We start from the raw sequence: 18,689 nt of genomic DNA on the forward strand, positions 1-18,689 counted from the left end.
CTGAAGATTCCAGCTGATGCCTGATGTCCAGTTGGCCTCCTTATAGCTGGTACATAATAGCATGGGAACTATTTTCACAGATCTCAGCCCCCTGTTGATTGTCATGTCAATCAATACCTAGAGCATCCATCCCAGTTTCTCTGTTTTCCCTTGAGTGTACATGCAGATAGGGCTTCATGGGAAATTCCCAGTCAATTCTGAATTAGAATTATTCTTCACTTGGGGTCTATCTGTTAGTTATCAGAAGTACATATCAGTGTCTAGATACTATTCTCAGAGTGAACAATTAGTTTTACTTTTTAATACACTTTTCTTCCACTCTGTTTTTTTCTACCAAAAAGTAAAAGTATAAAATTCATGAATGTAATTAGTGACCTTTCTCTTATGTTTGAACAAAACACATATTAAAAGTTACATTGTTGTTTTTAAAATTTTTTTATTTATTTGCTTCAAAAATATTTCAAAAGTTTTCTGTTGCTAAATCTATTAACTATAACTTTTTATTTTTTGTTCTAATTTATTTTGCCAATATCTCCTTCAGCACAGGAGTCCATAAAATTTCTTAATATATTTCTGGTCCATCCATTTTTTTCTTATTGACATTCGCTTTTAATTTATTTGCATTTCCTTTAGAGAAATGACTTTAGGAATCTCATTTGGTTTTTATTCCAGTTACAATGCAATGTTTCTAAAATTATATTCTGAGTAATTCATTCCCTTACAATGCTTTAGAATTGCAGGTCAGCATCAGCCATAGAGATAGCCCTCTACTTACCATTTTTTGAAACAGGGAGATCACCCACTGGTCTGGGCTGGATGTGCAGTAAGCACCCTAAGATACTTTGTCTTTGCCTCTCCAAAACTGTTATTACAGCAGTGTTCTGCCACACCAAGCTTATTACATAGGTCCTGGAGATCTAAATTCAAATCCTTGTGTTTAAGCAGTAAGCACTTTACCCATATATCCACTTACCCAGCCCTGAAAGACTAGTTTTCTCAAATTACAGTAACTTTCTTTTCTGCTTATTTTTTCATGTTGTTTTGCTGTTTTAATAGCCTCTCTATTATGTTTCAAGTTCTTAGAGCTTCAATGAACTCAGGGCTGTACTAGAATACAACCTGTATCAATGCAAATATTCCTATGGATTTTCTTTATGAATATTCTAGCATACTACTGTTTTCTAGTATACTTTAAACATCCTTCAATGAGTATAAAAAGATATGCTTCTACTAAAACTGTTAAGCTCTTGTGTTAGTTTTACAAAACTTTTTTTCTCATTGACAGCTCTATTCACACAATTGTTTGCTTCCTACCTTAAAAAAAAAAAGTGTGTTAGTGCTTGTCAGTGGGCTTTATAGGCACTTCATGTGGATCCTACATGTTTATTCCTAAGATAAGTGCATTTAGTATCCAATCTTTTTGTTTCAGAAAACTGCACACATAGTCAGAAATAGAGACAGCAGTGAGATAAATGCCATTGAACCTACTATCTGCATTGAATAACATTCAATTCAAGTTTGTCATACTTCACTTCAAATCAAAATCACCTTTTTAATTTGAAGACAATTAAAAGACCATGGTGATTTTGAGTGCCCGTGCTTCATTAAAAATGATAAAAAACAAGCCAGGCGGTGGTGGCGCACGCCTTTAATCCCAGCACTTGGGAGGCAGAGGCAGGCGGATATCTGTGAGTTTGAGGCCAGCCTGGGCTACCAAGTGAGTTCCAGGAAAGGCGCAAAGCTACACAGAGAAACCCTGTCTTGAAAAACCAAAAAAAAAAAAAAAAAAAAAAATGATAAAAACAGAAAGACACAACTCTTTAAAGATATACATGTTAATACTCAGGCAAGAAATCAACCACGATTCCAGAATAAGTCATGGAAGTCTAGAAAGCTTTTGTTTTGTTTTATCGGAAAAGCAGGGCTAATATCAAACATCACTTGTATTTCAAAAAACAAAAGACAAAAAAACACCAATATTCTCATTGATTGTAAATAAGATTACAGTTTTACCCTTTTTTCCCTCATTTTAATCAGCATGGAGTTCTTGAATGGAAGCTTTATAGTTATCCCGTGTTGATACTGTCAAATACTTTTGAAATCTCCTGGCACATCTTACTTTCTACTTCATTTTTGTAGCTACAAACAAGCAATAATACTTCCTAGATCTGCTTTATTCCCTGTGCTAAGAACCAATCCTAGAAGAGGTAATGGCTCTATCATATAGCTAAATCCCTGACCCTCCTAGATTTTCAGTCAGTCTCATTAACCCATTTGATGTCTATATTTTAACTATTTAATCTAACAGTTTTTTTCCTTTTTCCTCTATATGATGAATTTGATTATCATAATAGTTGCTTATTATTAAAGCATTTGAAATCTGCTCATGAAAGCAATGGATCTTCCTTCCTTTGTTTGTTTTGGTATTTGAATCAGTCTTATTTATCCCAGCATGTTGACTTCCAATTGGCTGTACAGCCAAGGTTTAATTTAAATTCCTCAACTAACCTCTACTTCCCAAGTGCTAAGACTGTAGGTATGAGTAGGTGCAACAATTAGAAAGAGTTCTTCTTTATCTGACTTTATGCTTTTTTTATTTCTTAAAGTCAGAGCTCCAATTATTCCTTATGTACCTTTTCTTATCATTGAAAGGAAATTGTGCTTTAATGTTATGGGTTCCCCTATAGAGTATGGAGATTTCCGTGGTAGTAATTATTTATGATAATAGTTGCTCAATAAACCTTGACTAAGAAAATCAGTAATAAATTAAATTTTAATTGCAAAGTCTGCTACATTGGATTTTTTAAAAAAATTTTTGTAGAAGAAATGAGATAGAAACCACAATTGGTAACCTAGGAGCACTCAAAAATATCACATTGCATTTTAGAGGTTTTATATAACCCCTCCAGAATGTCTACAGTATATGAATTGTCTACTTTTTTTTCCTTTCTCTACAGACTCCATTCCTCTTCTTGATTTCCCAAGAGATCTGTAATGAAGAACAATGTATAGAGAATAAAAGAGACAAATATTTGAAAAAATAATCAAGAAACAAACTTTCTTAGAATTACAAGTTATATTGTAATGCTATCAAACTTTCTTCATGAAGATACTAGGAGGATGAACTCAGCAGGTGAGGATGACAGCAGCCTTAAACACTCATCCTTGGCCCGCAGGGGACTTCCTGTGATCCCTCAGGCATAGCATTAAGTAGTGTAACAACCAATGTCTGTCTGCTGTGGGATGGTCTGTATGTCAAATGCTCTGATTGGTCAATAAATAAAACACTGATTGGCCAGTGGCCAGGCAGGAAGTATAGGCGGGACTAACAGAGAGGAAAAAGGAGGGAACAGGAAGACAGAGGGAGACACTGCTGGCCGCTGCCATGACAAGAAGCATGTGAAGACACTGGTAAGCCACGAGCCACGTGGCAAGGTATAGATTAATAGAAATGGGTTAATTTAAGATATAAGAACAGTTAGCAAGAAGCTTGCCACAGCCATATAGTTTGTAAGCAATATAAGTCTCTGTGTTTACTTAGTCGGGTCTGAGTGGCTGTGGGACTGGCAGGTGATAGAGATTTGTCCTGACTGTGGGCCAGGCAGGAAAACTCTAGCTACAAATGTCTTTATCACTTACCTAAATGATAAGTTATTTTTAAAAAGGTATGGCCAAGTGACATACTAACAATGAAAATTCTGGAAAGAAAGTAAAAAATAATGAAGACCCACTAAAATAACTGTAGATGTTAGATCATGATCAAGTAAGAAATTGAAGCCATCTAAGCTACACTAAAACAAGTTTTGGTCTGAACATGAATTTGAAATGTTTCAGATTCACACTGTAGATCTGCAAATGAATTCATACACAGCATGAGTTTCTGTCTAGCCTTATGGCTCACAGTAAAAATTAATATGGGGCTGGGCAGACTGAAATGCTCCTCAATTTCAATTGTCCTGGAAAGGAAACCAGGTTTTCTCATTGAATTGTCTGCATTTTGCTTCCACTGAAGCATGTTAGTACAGCCCTGGCTGTGCATTTTAAAAATATCTTTGCACAGATGTTGTTCTGGGTATTATTCTCATGTTTGTTTTAATTTCAATGTGCTAACACTTTTAGGTTGTGAATGTGTGTGTGTGTGTGTGTGTGTGTGTGTGTGTGTGTGTGTGTGTGTGTTCCTATCTATCCATCTCTCTGACATTTTATCATCTATCACCTATCATCTACCTATCATCTGTCTGTTACCTATTTGTCTGTCGGTCTGCCTATCTATCATGTATCTTCATTGGGTTTTATGCATAACTGGAATGTTTTATTTTTTTCTCCATTTTGTGTCAGTTTATAGGAAGAACATAACATGAATATGTATGGATCAGTTATTTAAAATACTTCAGAGTGAAAACACAAGCTTCCACACATACCCTAAAAACAATTTCACTTTCACTGACAACTGAAATTTGTCTGTTGTATTTCTCCTATTTGGTTTTGGTTTTTCTAACAGGTTTCCTTCTGATACATAGTCTGATCCAGTAAATACAGATTAACCATCTAAGACCTCTGATCTTCCAGGCAGGTAAAAGAAACCACTAGGAGCCTGACTGCAGAGATTTAGTTGAGGTCTTCCTTACATAGTCCCCTAGTATCTATCTGTTCTTGTCAATGCATTAGGAATTCCATAGAGTGAGTACAACAAAACCTATCATTGTCTCCCCTGCAGTGCTAAGGAGCAGAGGGACACTCAATACAGAAAATACCACATGTTCTGCATATGTGTTTCTGTTTTATCCTGAAATTATAATTTTAAAAGTAATTGTTCATAGTACCCAACTCAGACATTTTAGTACCTTCTGCTTTAATTTTCCTTTGTAAATCATTTGTTTCACAAACACTTGAATGCAAAGTAGACATAAAGTTTGTTTAATGTTGTTTTACACAACTCAAGTCTTCCTCCAGTCACAACATTGTTGTGATAGGGTTAATGCCTCACATTGAAGCTAAGAAGACTCTCAGTCTTGTCCATTTCCAGGAGTTTTCCTAACAATCTAAAGACATAGCAGGAGTTCCTTAGCTTCACCTATAGGGTTAGGCAAATCAAAACAAAAAAAAGGACACATACAGGTCTGCAAACAGAATTTTTAATCTGCCTGTAATTAGCATTTCTGTGCTCTTGCTTCATAATTAGCAGATTTTGTTTTGAGACTATTTTTAATTTCAGAAGAGGGATTTATACATACTTTTTAAACTTGCAGATAGCAGCAGAACTGATGCTGACTTCTGTAATTACCGCTACAACTGAAGGCCACATCTGAAGATCTAGATGGAGCCATCCCTGTCTAATGCAACACTGGACTTTACCAATAAGATTAGAGTATTATCAAAATTGCCCAAAGACCAATTACAAGATCTGACAGCCAAATGCCATAATTATATAGGGATTCACTTTTGAAAAGGGTGCTTTTATCCTCAATACCAATTTTAGCGGTCCACTATTAACTTTAGAAGACAGATCAACTCAATCTAGTGTTTTTAGGCACCAAAACTGCAGACAGAAACAGTCATAAGAAAAAGCTGTCTGTCTCTCAGTTGAAAAGGACAGAAAATGAGACCTCATTGAAGTGATGCTACTTGGTTCACCAAGAAGTTGACCTTTAGATGGCTATTTTCTTAAAGGAATTATGCTAGGGAGAATGTTCAGAATCAGCATTTATCCCTAGAAAAAAAGATACAAGATTGCCAACCCCAAATGAGGAAATTCCATGTAGTCATAGCAAAGGCGCCAGCTGATCCTATTCAGAGTTTTGTATAGCCACAGAAACCCAAAGGATGTCTTATGGATCTTAATTATACCTAAACTCATCACACACACACACACACACACACACACACACACACACACACACACACACTTGTGTGCATCAGTGAAGATAGTAACTAAAAGTGTATTCTATAACACAGATTTTCATTGTCTGAATATTTATATATTTGGTATGAGAATAGTCCTCCATACCAAAAAGATTTTTATCCAAGTCTCACTTTGTTCTGTACACATGAATCTGTGTTCATATTCTTTAACAAACAGATCTACCAATCTTTTGTTTTGTTGATTTTTAAAATAATACTAAACAACCCTACTCCATAACATTTAAATGTCTGTTTAGATTGCTTATTTTAAATCAATTTTCAGATTTTTTTCTGGTGGTTTATTTCCAGAAAAAAATGCATTACTAAAATGATCCTTTCTAGAAAAACAATCTTGATGCTGTTATTTTGTCTGATATGTTTATTTTCTATTGTCAATTGGAGTTAGAGAGGATGATTCCTGCTGTATTCATTATCTGTGAACCATGGCATTTTATCCTGCTTTATGGGGTTTGAGGGCAAAACATTTTTTATCAGTGTGGATCTTAGTTCTTACTGAAAAAGTTCTTCAAAACTACTAGATGTGAGAGAAGATGACCATATGTAATTAACATGGAAGCATGCATTATAAAAAGTCTGTGACTTGGGGAAATTTTTAAGAGAATAAACTTTTCAAATTCCATATAATGGACTGTGGGCAAGGAACACACACACACACACACACACACACACACACACACACACACACACACAGAGAGAGAGAGAGAGAGAGAGAGAGAGAGAGAGAGAGAGAGAGAGAGAGAGAGAGAGACCATGATGCTTATTTTATACCGAAAATACAGAAACACCTCATATAACAACATTAACACTCATGGATAGGACTTAGAACAAGCTGAATTAAAATATCTTACATTGGTTTAGGTAGTCTCTGAATATATTCCAAGCAGCCAAGGGAAAATGCCTGACATTTAAACACAGACAAAGAGACTAGCCAGATTTAGAGGCTGGCCTGGCATTTACTGATCATGTTCTTACATAAACAGAAGCCAAGTTTTGCTCCATCTTAGCTAACCTTCCCTTTCTCCCCCACATCCTAACTGCTCTTTGTTTCTTCATGATTAATACCCATCAATGCAGAGACTACTCTCTCTCTCTCTCTCTCTCTCTCTCTCTCTCTCTCTCTCTCTCTCCCTCTCTCTCTCTCTCTCTCTCCACATAATATTCCTAAATGTTTTTCATTTAGAGGTCAAATTATTTTATTCTCTGGTCAGATCAATAATAGAATGATTATCTTCAGGCACCATGTTGTACATGAACTAAAACAGGACGATAGGAGTTTCTTACCAGAAATTCTCTGAAAGCACTGATTCCCGATACATTTTATGTCACCAATGGTGACAATGACAGATTTAAGTTTCTATTGAAGTCACTAATGAACTGAGTTTCTATGCTTAAGCACTTTGAGTAGTCCTCAAAAACATGCTCTGATATTTGGAGTATCTGTATGCCCAGTTTATAGATAAAAAACTCAATGTAAGGAGATCGACATTAACTTTACCCAAGATCCCCAAGCTGGAACTCAAAGGCCAAACCTGGTCCAAGTCAACATGAGCTCTAGGACAAACACTGCCAGCCATCTCCCGTGTGCCCTCTCCTGGAGACAATTACTATCTGACAGCTCATTCAGCAAGAACCATTTTGCTCAAAGAGGCAAGCTCTAGTTCTCTGTTTTTATGGAATTCCATAAATGTGGGGTCATGTGTGGCTACGAGTCTATGTGTTTCTCATGCTTTTTTATTTAGTTAGTTTTCTTTGGCTCTTTTGCTTATGTTTGTTTTGTCCTAGCCTGATTTGTTTTTTCTTCTCTTTTTTTTAAATTTTATTGATATTCCTAAGATGTCCATTTTGGTTTTTTTTTTCCCTAAGGAGAGACAGAAAGGGTGTGGATCCAGATGGGAGGGGAAGTGGAGGAAAATGGGAGGAGTTGGGGGAGGGGAAACCATAATCAGAATCTCTTGTATGAAAAAAAATCTATTTTCAATTAAAAAGAAAAAAAGGCCAGTTCTACAGTTTTAGACCAACATTAATATCAACACTGATCTTTCCCTATGTCTATAGTCTTAATCAGTGGTTCTCAACCTTCCTAATGCTGGGACTCTTTAACGCAGTTCCTCATGTTTGTGGTGATCACAAGCCATAGAAGTACTTTTGTTGCTACTTTATAACTGTAATGTTGCTACTGTTATGAATCGTAATGCAAATATCTGCGTTTACTGATGGTCTTAGGTGACTCTGTGAAAGGGTCATTTGACCTCCAAAGGGTTGCAAACCCTAGGTTGAGAACCACAGTTCTAAGAGTTTTCTATCCTGATAATTACCAGCAACTCACAGACTCTTGTAAATCACTCGGAACTTTCAATCACATCCCTGCTTTTACATGAAAGACCACCAGATCTACACATTCACAGCTTACATTTCAAAAGTAGATGTTCTTCAGTCTGTCCATCCTACACTCCATTCTGTTTTATGTCTTATAACGTTACAAGTAATTATTCCTCATGTGACTCCAGCTACATGGTTAGCCTCACCTAAACCACAAAGCAGGAGAAAAACCAACTATGGAGCTGACATGAAAGTTCATTATTTCCCAAGCTTCATTATGACGAATGCTGTGTTCACAGTAATGGTCACTGTGAGAGACATTACATATGCTTGCATACAAGATTCTGCAGTAATCATAACATGCAAAAGGAGATGCCAAAATCCGTATTTTATTCTATTACATTAAAATGCTACTCTATCCAAACAGCAGATGACTGGAAGAGACAGAATTTTATGTTGATTATTTTTCTGGTGCTGAAAGTAGGTCAAAGAAAAGGGATGTGTGATATAAAGAAACATGAATCAGGAAGAAAATAAAGATTTAAAAAACTAATGGGAAAATTGGTTATTGTCTGTTTTATTGCCTTGTCTCATGACATATATACAGTCCAAGGCCTGTAAGGAAAGCATACACGCACAATTTTGTAATAACAATAAAATTAATATCCAAAAAGTTCAATTTAATATCTAGTTTCCTCCCTGATGCTTGTAAAACTTTGAACAAGTTACAAAAACATTCTCTGGCTCAGTAGTTAAGGAAGCACATTATCAATGTATTCACATTATCTTGTGTGTTGTAGAAATGAATGTGCTTAATGCCATGACAAGACAGTACAGACATTAAGATCAGTGTGTGTAAATTGAATTCGAAAATTTTAGTCCTTAGGCGTATTGATAAAGTTCTTTGTTCTTAAAACGTGGAAGCGGGCTGGAGAGATGGCTCAAAGGTTAAGAGCACCGACTGCTCTTCCAGAGGTCCTGAGTTCAATTCCCAGCAACCACATGGTGGCTCACAACCATCTGTAATGAGATCTGGCGTCCTCCTATGTATAAATAATGAATAAATAAATCTTTAAAAAAAAACGTGGAAGCATTTTATATATTCGCAAAGCTCTAATTACTTTCCATATTTTCAGGTTGAGATAATGAAACTGTGAGAAATGTTATGAAGTATAAATATGCTTATGCACCACAGAATGATTTAAACAATGAATGTTTAATTGAAAGTACTATTAGCTAGAAACAGAGGAATAGCTATAGAGAATAGAGGATTTGATGAATGAAAGGTCAGCAAATACACAGAGCATCTTATTACTCCCAAAGCTGAGATACAGTACCAAAGTAAAGAAAAGCAAATTTGGGGCAGATAACCCTTTCCCCACGACTGAGATTTATCCCTTACTATAAAGGTTACAGTTCTAGTGTACAGGTCATGGGGTAGTTTAGTGAAGAACTACAGGCTGAGAGCTGCCAGCAGGAAACTATTCATTGACTGCTGAAGAGACTCCTTAGGAAGATGTCTGAGGTAGGCATTGGGAACTTACAAATGAACTGCCTGGGACACTGACAACATTTTTCAGGAAGGTAAGTGAGAGGCTGGGATAGTGATCTAGACATCCAGGAACAACAAAGACTGGCAGTAATGTATGACATATCTACATGAATAATACATACCACTCCTAACATAGCAGCTGTTCTTGGGAGTGAAGAAAGAAATAAAACCAAAGATTCATAAGTTGCTTAACATTAAATATATGTAGTACTGTAAATAGTATTGACATCCATACACTGATTCTTTACATTGTGTGTCTATAAATCTTTTACCCTATTTTAATTGAGTAATTTTTTCCATTATTATAGTTATATTGATGTATAATTAATGTAGATTGTAACAGATTTTTTAATATGATGATATTATTCTTGCTTCCTAATGAGCTGTAGATCCTACAACCCATTCTTTGCAAACAATTTGCATTCAAAAAGTTGTAAATTTTGTATGGCTCAGATAAATCACTTTTGTATTACAAATAAAAATAATTGTCAAGACTAAGATTGAGGTGTAGAGTCCAATGTCCAAAGAACTACTTGAGAAATTGGAATAGAAGACTTCTTTATACCTCTGATCTTTTTTCTGCACTGAAACATCATGCTATCTTGATAACATGAGTGATAAAATTTACTGAGCAATTAATTTTTGTTATAATTAATTACATCAATTTATAGATTTTATCATCTTAGATTAAGATAGTTGTGACCACAACTATGAATTCTTGAAAGTGTCTCATGAGGTGTGCAGAAGATGGCTCAGAAATATTAGAAGAGTTTTACCTTGAAGTTTGAGGTTCCAAATTTGAGTCTTGAGAACCAAGTAGGCATGATGGCCCTCATAAACATCATAAAGAGACAGCAGATCTGCAGGAAAAACTTTAAGAGATTCTTATTCAATGAATAGGTTAAAGGGTAACAAGGATGATTTTCTGACATCAACCTTGGGGGCCACATGCCTGAAACTATGTCATTGGATAAGATGGATTTGTCTTATATAGTTTACATAGATCCATAGAAAATAAACTCATATAATTAATCACTTGTTATTTGAAAAAGTAAAATAGCACAAGTTGCTGGATATTATTTCTTGAAAATTTTATTTTGAACTTTTTCTTTCTTTAAAAAATCTCTGACAGACTCTTGTATGTAAATTATATCATGATGGCAAGTAATTTTTCATATATCTGATTTACCAAAATACAGCAAAGCATCTTTGAAAGCCTTTTTTATTATGGGCATATGTATTGTGGTTGGTTGGTTTTGTTTGTTTGTTTGTTTGTTTTGTTTTTCCTTTGCAGGGCCTGCCACCTAGGTCCTAAATAAATACACATGGAGGCTTATGATTACTTATAAATGCCCGGCCTTAGCTTGGCTTGTTTCTAGCCAACTTTCCTTAAATTATCCCATCTACCTTTTGCCTCTGGACTTTTTCCTTTTCCTCTGTGTATCTTACTTTCACTCTTACTTTACCGCTGGTTGTGTAGCTGGGTGGCTGACCCCTGATCTCCTCCTTGATCCCCCTTGCTCTTCTTCCCTCCTCCTCCCCCCAGATTTCTCCTTCTATTGATTCTCTGTGCCTGCCAGCCCCACCTATCCTTTCTCCTGCCTCACTATTGGCCATTCAGCTCTTTATTAGATCACTCAGATGTTTTAGACAGCCAAAGTACATAAAACAATGCAAAACATCTTTGCATCATTAAACACGTTTCCCAGCACAAACAAATGTAGCACATCTTAATATTCTACAACAATGTATGGTGCATATATGTAGTGTGTGTACACATGTGGTTTGATGTTGTAAAGCTTCTTTTTATGCAGAGACCAGAAAATGATGCCTGGTATCCTGATCTATTGCACTCTAAATTACTCTATTAGATAAAGGGAAGAAATGTCTCTCACTGAATATGGAGCACAACAGAGAACCAGAATGCCGCAGCATAACACGTGTCTGCATCCCACAGTCCTGGGGTTTTAGATGTGTCCTCAGATATGCCTAGTGTTTTATGTGGGTTCTAGGGATTTGAACTTAGGTACTCTTGTTTATGCAGAAAGTGTTCTCTAATGTGCCATTTCCCCAATTCCTTAATTTTCATGTATCTTATTAACATTATCAACATCAGTCAGTCATTGTAGGCACCTCAAACTATATTGGTTCCTGAAGACCAGACCTAGATTTTAAGAATCTACTTTGAAAGCTAAAATTAGAAGGCACCTTCTGATTAGATCTCCATGGAATTCAATATTATGGACAATGTTACTATAAAATGATGCACTAATTCAATAATTATCCCTGAGCATAGGTTTATTTTATTCATTTTGTTAATCACATTTGAGGTCACATCGATATACACTCATATTTAGAGAGAAATATATCTTGTCTAGTAATCCTTAAGAATATGTGATGTGTAGAGAAAAGACCAAAAGAATCACTATTATAATTAAAAGTATGCCACTGTGCATGAGAAGCTATGAAAATAAGAAATTCCAAGGTATGTGAGTGACTTTTTTTTTTTATAGATCCACACCTTCTCTCTCTTATCCATGCACCAGCTCTAATGGATCCTACTACTCAGTAATAGGATAATAGGGGAAGGAGAGACATGAGTGATTATGCAAAAATTTAGTAATTGCTAAATCTTTTACTTTGTTTAAGTAGACTGACCATACAATACAAAGAAACAAGGCTAATTTCAGTGTTTGGGAAGGGAAAAAAGTGACAATAATTTAAATTCTGAAACTTGAAAATTGAACTGAGGTGAAAGAAAAATTATTGGGATTAAATAATTCACTCAGTAAGATTTTTATGCCAAATTGTCAATTACCATTAAAATCCATATATTTTAACCTTCAAATTTAATTAATTCATATATAGTCTCTGTGAGCAATACTCAGTAAGGTTGTCCCCTATTTCCTTAATAAATCTGATAATGCTGTGGGGGTCACCCAGGGAACTCAGACCTCAGTGATACAGTTTCTTGTTTTCATGATTGAAAGCACTTATGCACAGAAAGGAAAAAAAGCCAGCACACAGAACCTGTATGTAGAAAAATAAATGTTTAAGAAAATAAAGGCATATGCACTAGAGAATAATGTGGGTGTGTTATCTACTTTTTATTCATTGCTACGGCAAAATACATGACAGACAGAATTTAAAAGAAGGTTATATTATGGCTCTTAGTCGATCATGGCAAGAAGCCATGGCAGTTGGTCACAATGAGCCCAAAGAGAGATGAATACTGGAGCCCAGTTTACTTTCATCTTTGATCTTTCTATTCAGTCTGTATATTCATCACAACCCATAGGTTGTGACATCCACACTTCAAGTATATCACCCCTTCTCAGCAAAACATGGGAGCTTTTGTTCTAAGTGACTCTTTACTACAGTGAATTTGACAAATATCAGTCATCATATTACCATACAAAATTCAATAAACAGTTGTTAAGTGAATGGCAGGGCATGCTGTCCTATTTCACCGTGTAACACTGAATAAATTTGTAGCTAAATGTTTTTCTGTGTCCCAGCTGGAGTTGATTGGGACAAACCTCTCTCATCCGCCAGTCCTGCAGCCACTTGGACCCAAGTAAACACACAGAGACTTATATTACTTAAAAACAGTTTGGTCGCCGGGCGGTGGTGGCGCACGCCTTTAATCCCAGCACTCGGGAGGCAGAGCCAGGCGGATCTCTGTGAGTTCGAGGCCAGCCTGGGCTACCAAGTGAGCTCCAGGAAAGGCGCAAAGCTACACAGAGAAACCCTGTCTCGAAAAACCAAAAAAAAAAAAAAAAACAGTTTGGTCATGGCAGGCTTCTTGCTCTCCAGTTATTATATCTTAAATTAACCCATTTCTATCTATCTATAAGTTGCCACATGGCCCGTGGCTGACCGGTATATTAACATCTGCTTCTCATGGCAGCGTCTGGCAGCATCTCCTCACTCAGCCTTCTTCTACCCACAATTTTTCTTGTCTCTTTATCCCACCTATACTTCCTGCCTGGCTACTGGCCAATCAGCATCTTATTTATCAATCAATCAGAGCAACACATTCACAGCATACAGCAATATCTACAGCATAAAGTTAAAATCACTGTAGAGAACATTAATCATGATGGCATTCTGATGGACACCAGAAAAATCTTCACAATGATTGTGAGAATGTTTACAATATTTTACCTTTCATTTTCATGTTCATTAACCTTCAAGATCAAATTCCATGCTCAAAAACAGCCATGAAACTAAAATTAAAAGATTCAAAATATTCCATATTAGGAAAGTATCATAGTTTTAACAATTAACAGCTTGTCTTGCCATTAAATTATGTTTCATTTAACAAATAAATATTATAATTAGTTATTTGATTGTGAATTCATCATAAGTATAAATAATACAACTGATAAATTGTAAATAGGTACAAAAATTTGATTTATACTGGTAAATACAATGAACAGATAACAATCAATATAATCTGTAATCAAATTCTGTTATCAGATGGACATTTTATTATAATAAAAGTTTAAACTTAAATTATATCTAGATCAAAGTGCTTTTCCAAATGAGGCATTCTACAGATGATTATAGTAAGATTTTAATCACCAGTTAAAACTCTGTCTTTCTTTGCTATATATGGCAACACAATTAAGGCTTGTTGCTATAAAATCACATTTTCAGTATAAGAGGCTGAAACTTGCAGGGTCAAGTATGGAGTATTTTTGTGACTCTAAAGCACATGCTGTGCAGTCTTAATAAAAAAATCAATATAATACATCACTCAAATGCTTAGTCTATGTGCTTTCGTTGTCATTGTCATGGAAAACATGCAAAATCTAAGTGTGTCTTCTCATTGGGTATTTAAGAATGGAGAGATTATATTAGGTACACTTACTTTCTAAAAATTCAAAATGACATGCACAACATCAAACATGGGCGTTATCTATGAAGACATTCTCAACCCCCAACCTAGAGCAGTGTGAGATGAAAAAGAATGTTAAAATAAAAACAAATTATAAAATAAATATCCTCAAGTCTATATACTAACACAAATAAATAACACTAAAGATACTTGGAAAAGCCATAGACACACACACTATTTTATAAACCTACTTAAAATGTGTGTGTGTGTGTTTATGTGTGTGTGTGTGTGTGTGTGTGTGTGTGTTTGTGTTTAATAGAGTTATGCCATACAAAATAATTATTCTCCTCTCAAGAACCATGAACTATCTAGTAAAAACCTCAGTTTCAGGTAAGGGAAACACCCCTTCCAGTTGTTGGTCCAAGGAATATAAAAGACTCCAAACCAATATGGGCTCTGTCATTGATTGCCCTTGGTTACTTCCCAGAACATGAAGGTAACCTCTGGCTCTTAAAATCTTTCTAGCCTCTCTTCAATGCTTTTCTCTAAGCCAGAAGAGTTCCGAGGCATATATATATATATATATATATATATATATATATATATATATATGCATATATATATATGCATGGCATGTCAAAATATATATATATATATATTTTGACATGCCATGGACCTCTGTAACAGTCTCCATGTGTTACAAAATGCCCACTGAGTGGGAGGAATTCATGTTTTATACCATAAATCTACCCATCTACCCATGACTGGAGAAATCATAGACACAAGAAAAGAGCCTACTACTGCCAATTTCTATACTAATATTATTTATAATTGTATTCTAAATATTTAGTATTTTTATTGGACTGTTTATTAAGCAACATGTAATTTTATAAGTTGAGATGAAAACAAAAAGGTCTTGCATGAATTTTCAGCTCATAGATATGTATTTACTTTCACTACAATCTTTCACTTAGTTTTTATTTAGAACTTTTCATACAGTATATTTTAATTATACTTCCCCTCCATTAACTCCTCCCAGATCTCAAAAAGAAGAAAATTAAAATTAAAACAAACAATTGAAAAAAAAATGAAACATTAAGACAAATATAACAAAGCAAAATGCAAAGGGTAGAAAGCAGACATGGAATTTAATTTGTGTTGTCTGGCTACTCCATAGCTCCAATCCTCATCAAATGACCTTTTTGAAATAAATGGAGACTATTACAGAGAGAGAGTCACAACACGTCAAGATGCAGAAAATCATTGAATAGGGGGTGTTTGACTACAATTGCTACATCTACAGTGGAATCCCTCCACCTAAGACTTTGTGAAAATGACTGAAGCGATGATGAAAGGAATTAAGAGACAGAGGGTCCAAATGTTTGTTGCTAGATAGTGTCTTTTTTTACACATGAAAGGGGAACTACACCTAGGAAATATCAAAAATATGGTTGCCTGAACAAGAATTACATAATGAGAACACTAATTTGTATGCCGGTGTGGACAGGGAAATTCCACAAAGTTCTTCACCTAGAGGAAGAGCTAAAGTTGGTCAACTGATGCTCAGAGTAGGAAAATCAGTATTCTTCAGGAAAGAGCGCCCACATATTTTGTCCAAACTCATGTGGTCCATGAATGTACTTGTGTATGTGCATGTGTATGTGTTTGTCTATTTGTATGTATTTGTGTATGTGCATGCATATACAAACATATATATGCATTAATATTAATTAATGAAGTCACACATTTGGGAGGGGAGCATGGAAGTAGCTAGAAGGGGTAAGGATGGCAGGGTTGATGTAGATTCAGTGCTCATGTATGAAGTTCTCAAAAAAAAAAAAAATAGCAGCAGGATGATAGAAGGAAAATGCTTACGAAGGTGGTATTTCTGGTTGATATCTGCCCTCTGTGCTCAAATTAGTTAATGCAGTCTGCTCTCTCTCTCTCTTTTCGGGTGTTTCACATGTTGTTTTCAACTGAGTTTTGTCTCCTAAGGGGAGGTTTCTAGATACATTTCTCTTGAAGGGCTACTGCCAGGTTTACACCCAGCTTTATCTGTAGCAGAGTAGATAACACCTTTGGGGAGGTGGAAAGTATTTGTCTCTCACTAAGGTGAGCTACACTTTTCCCATCTGGAAAGTAGCTGTGGGCAAAAGCCAGAGAATCATCATGTGCATTCAGATTAAAAGCCATGTAGGAAGGGCAGCTATGGAAGCATCTTTCCTTTGCATATCAAAGAGGCGCAATTACCAGCATTCTTTCAGCTCTAAAAAGAATTGAATTTGCCCATTATCTGAAATGAGGTGCAGCAATTGATAGCCTAAATGATAAATGGCTTTTATACAACTAGTAAAAACATGATGAGCATATTAAAACGCATTTATTATTATGGAGCAAAGGCAAATATGAGCCAGGTTTTCAATATCAAAGGGACTCAAGGAACATTGAGTTTTATAGGTATAACTTGTACAAAGTGTGTGCCCGTGTAGATATAAAATACTTGTAGGATATACTTGCTATTTTACAGTGAGGTTCTATAAAGTCTATACATTATTTCTAAACACCAACTAAGAAAGAGTAACTTAGAATATTTTGGAGGCCAAGGAGAGCTGGGTACCAAGGACTGAATTCATCTTTGCCCTGGGTCTAAATTGTTCTTGTCATAACAATGAGAAGTGGATAGCTAATAATATGTTTTCAAAGGGTAGCATTTTACAAAGTTTATAAATATCTCACTGAATTTTTACTCTAATCAGGCATTAGCTCCCTTCTCTTCTCCCCAGTGCCTGTTACTGGAAATCCTCATCAGCATTTGGATTTCCAGAAGCATTCTATCAACCAGCCTTGATATCTCTGTATTTCTATTCTACTGAAGACAATTATTTAGTTGTCTGTCATCTTTCAGTTTGAATCTAATATTTTCTAAAGAGGAAATAAGATAAAGGTAATAGTATATACATGTATGTATACATATATAAATAGAAAACATATAAGGACTGTTATTTTATGGTCTACCTAGCTCCCACTGTAACTCCACTTGTCTGTAGTAAACTATTGTTTGTTTTAGAACTGATCTCAGTCTTGGATTACTTCCTGAAAACTTTTATCATTATTTTTAATTCAATATGAAGATTCAGTGCTTCATATTCATACTCAATATGAAGTTCAATATGTACTAAGTAGTGTCCTACTTAGAAAAATGCAAATTGCAATATCTTTCTTTATATACATAAATATTAACATATGTTTACATACATGCATATATATCAAATGCTTATCTATTATATCTATGTGTATAAGTGCATATATACATATATATTAGGGAGTTACTGGGCCATATAACATGCAGAAAAAGAATAGGAAAGACTATGAAGACACAATAAGGAAAAAATGACTGTGACAATGTTTCTCTAGTGTTTTTATTTCTTTTTCTCTAGATTCAAAGTCTAAGTCAGTATATTTAGTATTTCACTATTGAAATATACCTGTTATAGCCAAGGAAACCTCACTCTAGAGTCTATGGTTGACAGAGGTCCTGAAAGCTTTTCTCATAACTTGCCCTCTGCTCTCAGATTTCATGGGCCTCTGAGCTTCTTGTCTGCTGTGTAATGTAGACACTGGACAGACAGAATAGACAGAATATAATCTATCTGTCTCTGTCTCTCTGTCTCTCTGTCTCTCTCTATCTCTATCTATCTATCTATCTATCTATCTATCTATCTATCTATCTATCTATCTATCTATCTATCATCTCCCCGCACTCTTGTTTTTTCTTGATCTGCTACTACCAATTTTTAAATATTCTACCTTTCTCATTTTTTATTTAATTATGTCACAAACCCTACCGCTCCTTCTAATCTGTCTTCTCCTCTCAAACTTCTGATCCCTAGCAAACTAATCTTTTTCTTTAGCTAATATTGTTGTGCATATGTGAATAAATATAAATGAATAGAAAAATCTAAGAATTAAATGATATCACACATCAAATGGACCCAACATATATCTACAGAATATGTGAACAACTAAGAATATACATTCTAATCTACAGCTCAC

The 18,689-nt window shown here is 35.2% G+C and overlaps 1 long non-coding RNA gene across 1 annotated transcript; it reads right to left on the reverse strand.

Annotated features, from left to right (window-relative positions):
- Nucleotides 1-2,755: 2,755 nt before the first annotated feature.
- On the reverse strand, nucleotides 2,756-11,270 carry LOC121825102 (uncharacterized). Its single transcript, XR_006067196.2, has 2 exons — nucleotides 10,570-11,270; nucleotides 2,756-2,989 (listed from the first exon to the last, which is right to left on the reverse strand). It is a non-coding gene; the product is annotated as an uncharacterized LOC121825102 (long non-coding RNA).
- Between the last annotated feature and the right edge of the window lie 7,419 nt (nucleotides 11,271-18,689).

The sequence above is a fragment of the Peromyscus maniculatus genome, chromosome 22, assembly GCF_049852395.1.
Source record: "Peromyscus maniculatus bairdii isolate BWxNUB_F1_BW_parent chromosome 22, HU_Pman_BW_mat_3.1, whole genome shotgun sequence".
Lineage (NCBI taxonomy): Eukaryota > Metazoa > Chordata > Mammalia > Rodentia > Cricetidae > Peromyscus > Peromyscus maniculatus.